Source organism: Triticum dicoccoides, chromosome 3B (genome assembly GCF_002162155.2).
Source record: "Triticum dicoccoides isolate Atlit2015 ecotype Zavitan chromosome 3B, WEW_v2.0, whole genome shotgun sequence".
NCBI lineage: Eukaryota > Viridiplantae > Streptophyta > Magnoliopsida > Poales > Poaceae > Triticum > Triticum dicoccoides.
The window spans coordinates 791,236,318-791,242,654 of record NC_041385.1 but is presented as its reverse complement, the minus strand read 5'-3'; the positions used below and the strand labels follow the sequence as shown (position 1 = coordinate 791,242,654).

At 43.3% G+C, this 6,337-nt stretch overlaps 1 long non-coding RNA gene across 1 annotated transcript; it reads right to left on the bottom strand.

The window, feature by feature from the left end:
- Positions 1-708: 708 nt before the first annotated feature.
- Positions 709-2,894, bottom strand: LOC119282275. The gene is made up of 3 exons (XR_005138673.1): positions 2,770-2,894; positions 1,174-2,689; positions 709-1,079 (listed from the first exon to the last, which is right to left on the bottom strand). It is a non-coding gene; the product is annotated as an uncharacterized LOC119282275 (long non-coding RNA).
- Between the last annotated feature and the right edge of the window lie 3,443 nt (positions 2,895-6,337).

The window sequence follows — 6,337 nt, the reverse complement described above, 5'->3', positions numbered from 1 at the left end:
CCACGGTACAAACCACGGTACCCGCGCGTGACAGCTGACCGTAGGGGTCACGTGCAACCAACCATCCGGCCCGTCTTCCCGCTCCACACCTGAATCTTCCCTATAACTGCACCCACGCCATCTCCTTCTTTCCCACAAAAGAAGGATCACCATGGTGCATCGCTAGGAAAATCCATGGCGGCTCCAAAAAATTAAGAACAGAAGAGGGGAAAAGAGGGAGAAAGTGGAAAAGAACCAGGAAAACATGAAGAAAAAGCCAAACAAAATGGAGCAAACAAGAAACTTACCAGGAGGAAAGAACACCAGGTGAGAATCCCCCTTCCGCTGCTTTGCTTCCTCCTTCACATGACTTGCAGACTTGTCCTCTAGCTTGTTTTCTTGAGCGAACCTTTGATTCATGAATTTGCTAGATAGAAATCAAATGGATTGTGAAGGGGGTTGGCACAGAATCTGTGCAACCAATATGCTTCTTTCGTGCAACTAATCAAGTTACAGCAGCCAACTGTAGCCACACTGTGTGCCAAAAAAAGTAGACAACAAAAAACAAAAACCATTGTGTTGGAGGGTGTTGCACAAAAATAGATCCCAGTATATACTGCTTTCATGCAACTAAACAAGTTGCAGCAACCACCTGTAGGCACACAGTGTGCATAAAAGATTGTTCACACCAACATCTGATGAAAATAGATACATAAGAGGTCTTAATAGGTAAAAGTTCTGGGTTCACACACGGGCATAAGAAAAACACAAAGAGAAATAAATGTTCCTGTAACTATGCAACCTAACAAATAACTGTACAAATAAGGACAAATAAAATTGACAACTATTTTTTGCTTTCATCATCTTTTTGAAGTAGCAGCAGAGCTTGCTTAGTATGTTCATCTTGCATTGATCTACCATAGCACATGGTACAAACACCTGAGAAACAAAAGCCCTCCCTCGGTAGTAACAAAGCCCTCCCCTCCTGAAGCTCTCACGCCCCTCTGGCCACCAACTTCTTTTTCCCACGCCCCTACCTGCCCGCACCTTCTTACCCATGAAACAAAGGGGTTACCATGTCTGGATCTTCATTGCTAGAGCTGCCATGGCAGATGAATCAAAGTTAAATAACAGCAGATCTGAAACAATTTGGTGCAAAAAAAGAAGAGAGAGGGATCATAGATCAGAACGTACCAGGCAGTAGGCACCAGCAAGGGTGAAAAAAGAGGTGATCCTTTGTCCTCCTGTCCAGGTCCTTCCTTTGCCTTTTCCTTTCTCCCTCACCAAATTTCTCTTTGCAAAAATAGCTTCTCCATAGTTGTTGTAGATAGCATAAACAGAGATCAAAACGGGGAGATCTAGAATCTTTTCTTTTTTAACTGATTTTCGTGCAACTACATCATGGGACAAGCCAACTTTTATAGCATGTGTGCAACAAAACGCAGAAAATGTGCAAAAATATAGGAGAGTGCACATAGAGAGTCTTATTCACACATAATGTAGAAGAACAAATGTCCATGTAGCAAAAAAAAGTGTTATAGCTACTACGAAAAGATAACTACCTACTAGACAAGAATCTGGTTTCGAAGTATTTTTTTTCTTTGATCTTTCCACACATTAGTATATGTGACTTCGTAGCTGAGAATTGTGTGCACAAATCTATAGCAGCTCCTCCACCCCCATAACCTGTAAAGCCTACACATCATGCAAAAATGAAGCCTTGGAAAAAATGAACCATCTCTGGGTTGTATTTGTGCAACTTAACCAACACAAGTGTGCAACTAACAACACTGCCATATCCATCTACTTGTGGGGTTTGAATTTCAGTAGTTGGCATCTTTAACTCATAAAAAATTGAAGATGCCAACTCATATAATTTCAGATTCATTTTGGTTTGGCTAAAATTCTGTATGCAAAATTCTGAAAAGAAAAACTTATGCGGGTTGTTTTGCAACTACATCATCTATTTTGTGCGACTGCAAGTGCTCCTGCATGCAATTCATATTGCATGTTTGTTCAACTATGTAATGAATTTTGAACTGATGAACTTGATGAATTTAGCATGTCTGAACACAAGACATGGAAAAAAATAGTTATTCTAAAAGATTACAATCTTCCAAATAAGTAGTGCAACTACATTCAAGTGCATCTACAAACCTAGCAAATCAGATGCATGTGAATACATGAGGATGCCAACTCATAGATGCCTCCCTCAAAAAAAAGTTGAAGATGCCAACTCATGTCGCATTGTTGTGCAACTATTAAGAAAAATTGGGATGCCAACTCCTGATTGGTTCTTGTGCAACTAAAATAGTTGAGGATGCCAACTCAGTGATATTATTGTGGGACTAATTAAAAAGCTGAGAGTGCCAACTCCAAAATGGTGTTGGTGCAACTACGAAAGTTGAGGATGTCAACTCATATGATACCATTGTGCAACTATTTGAAAAGTTGAGGATGCCAACTCTTGATTAATTCTTGTGCAACTATAAAAGTTCGGGATGCCAACACCTAGCTGGTTCTTGTGCAACTGTGTAAAAAAACACATCCCAGGCTTATTTGCGTAGAAAAAAAGAAAAGAAAAATGCCTAATGCCATTTCATGTTACCTCAACAACTGTTGCAAACAATGTGCCATCTCCATATACAACTCCCACCAGCGCGGCCGCCTTCCATTTCCACAGTTTCACGATGCAGAATTAGTCACCAACCTAAATGATGCATGGAAAAAGTTACTTGTGTCTGTATGCAGGAAAGGGGAATGAACCCACACTACTTGCTCGATACTTACCTCATCATCCTCTGCCTCCGCGTCGATATCAGCACGACGAGACTGCCGATCGGCGGGCCGTTTCAAATTCTGCCTAGAAGAACGGTTTGCAGACCCCTGCATAGAACAAAGAAAATATAGAACATGGTCGGAAAACCGAAAAAAAATACTCCCTCCGTCCCAAAATTCTTGTCTTAGATTTGTCTAGATACGAATGTATCTAACACTAGATACATCCGTATTTAGACAAATCTAAGACAAGAATTTTGGGACGGAGGGAGTAGTTATTATAATTGAAAACAAAACTGCTACAAGGATAAATGAAATATGACGAAAAAGTGAACATGCCTCTCCGTTCACTAGGAGTCACATCTCCTTCTGCAACCATTTTCGGTCTGTTAAAAAGAAAGCGAACAAACAAATTAGTCGCAGCAACCAAATGTATAAAAGAAAAAATGAGCAAGAACAATTTATATCAAAAAAGTGCCATGAGGTAAGCAACTCATACTGATTTTTCAAAGCACACATACAAAACAAAATAAAATTATGTGCAACTTGATGCAGTGTATGGCCAACTAGGAAGACATTAGTGTGCAACAAAAAAAAAATCAGCATACACACTGCCTGAAGATGATGTAGGCACCGGATCCAAAACTAAACTAGCCGATAGCCATTCCCTGTGAAACTGCATAACTGTGGCAAAGCCAACTAGGATATGAACTGCTTAGATCTACAAACTCCTCATGCATACACTTGGAAACAGGGCACACATGAGTGTGCAACACAAAGTTCACACACACATGACTACGCCGACGCGCGTGTGCACCTCTGTGACCTTGTGTGTGCGACTACTCGGAAGAGAGTGTACAACTATGTGGCCGGGCGTGTGCACCTCCGTGGTCGTGCGTGTGCGACTACACAGACGAGAGTGTGCAACTCCACGGCCGGGCATGTGCGACTACGCCGACCGGAGTATGCAACTCCGCGGTCGAGCATGTGCGACTATACCAACTAGAGCGTGCAACTCTGCCGCCATGCGCGAATATGTGTGTGTGCAACATTTTCGGCTGGTCCCTAAATGAGTTGTGCGCTCTCACTTGCTCTTCTTTGTGTGTGTGTAACAGCTGAGCGTGCAACCTCAGTAGTATAGTGTTTGCCTAGAATCCAAAAGCTTTGAACTCTGAAAAAATTAGCAAAATGGCGTGACGGATCTGAAAGAGCAACTCAATCCCTTGAGGAGGATGGAATGACAGAAAATCAGTTGTTAATGCGTAAAGGTTGAGCAGTAGTAGTCTGTTTGTTCAACCAAGAATTGGTAAAATAGTAGGAGGAGGAAGCTAAGCTACAAAAGGGGGCTGATGTTGTTGGTCATGAAATTACCGAATCAATGGAGGAGTCCAGGCATCGTGTGAAGCCACAGATGGGGTGTAGCACGTCGAGCCTCAGCGAGCACCCGAGCTCCGGGGACAGCCTGATGACGCCCCAAAGTCGTCCCCCATGGCCACCACCATGGTCGTCCCAACCACCAGCCGCCGCCGGAAACACGGACGCCAGCCTGGCAAACTCCTGCGCCGGCGAGCTGGAGCACCGCAGTGACGTCGGGCCCCTGCAGCCGCCGCCCATCGCCGGATGGTGGCGCCTCACCGTGTCCATCCCGCCTTGCCGATCTAGTCTTTTTTGTCAGTGCCCCTGCCGGATCCACATGACGAGGAGATCTCTTCGCATGGGCGCTACTGCACCAATCTCCCCCCTGCACGGCGGCGATTCCTCCACCAGCCGTGCCCTTCTTCGCCGCTGATCAATGGGATTTGGGTGGAGATGCGGGGGATTTCTGTTTTGACAACGAACAAGAGCGATAAAGGAGAGAAAGGGATCGGGGAGAGACAGTGGTCTGTGCGCCGCTCGAACCGTCCACTCCTTTCCACGGCTTGTGGGGCCATCGACGTATTGCGAGGTGGGTTGTGTGCACGCCTGCACGGTCCCAACCAGGTCACACCTGATGCACGCTTCAGATCGGGACGCGATCGTGCGGTCAACAACCGGCCACTCAAGTTGATCAAATAGTGCGCGTGCACTTTTGAGATTTTAGGAAAAATAAATGCTGGTGACTGGAGTCGAACTCAAAACCAAAGGCCAACTGAGCTACCTTCTACGATCCGTACTAACATAGGTTAATTCTCTCCTTAAATAGTCCCACCTCCCTCCCTCACATTCAATCTATCCAACTTATATACTTTTTTTTAGTTTTTTGGGTATTAGGAAGCCGTGTCTGAGAGATCATTGTGGTAGGGAAAAGAGGAAGGACAGCTAGACTAATTAACCTTCTGTATATCTTGTGTTTCAGGTAACAAGAAAAGAAATAAAGAAGGAAATAGAGTCCATTGCGATGGAAATTCCCAGGGGCCACATGGCTTATTTCTTCAAATGCTTGCTGACTTGGGTTCAGATCAGCCTAATAATACTTTGACGAAGTTCAATCTGTAGGGCGCAATGCTGGCGGGAATTATTACTGCTCCTGGCCATATCAGCCAAAAGGGATTGTGCTAACTGTTTCAGATTTGGGTGAATTTTTATGTCACTGAAAAAAGGCAAGATTTGGGAGACTATCTTGGGCAGGCTGCTTTACTCCCTGATTCGTCCATATACTATGCATAAACCTGAGGGTAATCATCCCATTTGCAATCCTCAAGTGGGAACCCATGCAAAAAAAAAAAACTCAAGTGGAAATCCCGTTCTGTAATCATTAATTGACTTGTGGTGCTCTAATTCCATTCACATTATTAGCTCTATCTCCTACAGAAATGTCTTGGCCATGCCATTTAATTAGGGGAATATATTGTTGCACAATGAATTAGTTCCAGCTTTATACCGCTTCAAATTACAGAGTTGACTACTGCTATCCTATCAAACCAGAATTTGTGTTTATGTCTGCTAAAAGAAAAGAAAAACTTGCAGAGTTTTACTGTAAAGTCTTGTACTTGACTACATGTAATGCTACACTGACAAACCTTATTCTAATGTCCGAAAGTAACACATACTATGCCATGGTGCATTTTAAAAGTTCTGCTATGGATAGTTGGTCATATATGCCTCTATGTGTTTTTTACCCCCACCTTTTTGGATTCATCCTGAACAAAATTCAAATATGTCTCATCGTTTAAGTGATACTACTTTGCATCCAACAATCCTTACTAAGTCATTTGAGAATGGAGAAAGTGTTTCTCGTTTTGTGGATGGAATTGAAGGGAAATGCTCGGAACATATGCATTATCGAAGATGCTTCTGGTATGCATGTTTTTATATGGTTTTCCTATTTTTACTTTACCCCTAAGTGGTGGTTTAATGAGATTAGTATTAGCCAAAGTTCCATGGCACAGTGGTCCATTTTTTCACGTTACCCCTGAATGGTGGTTTACGGGCCGGGACTGGCCTTAACCATGTTTTTAACTTTACCCCTCAGTTATCCTCAAATGATGCATCTTTTATTGTCACCAACGATTGTTGTCCCGTGGTATAGTTCCTCGATCCGACCAACCATGGTTCGTAGTAATTGTTGTTTTCTCCCGTTGCAACGCACGGGCATTTGTGC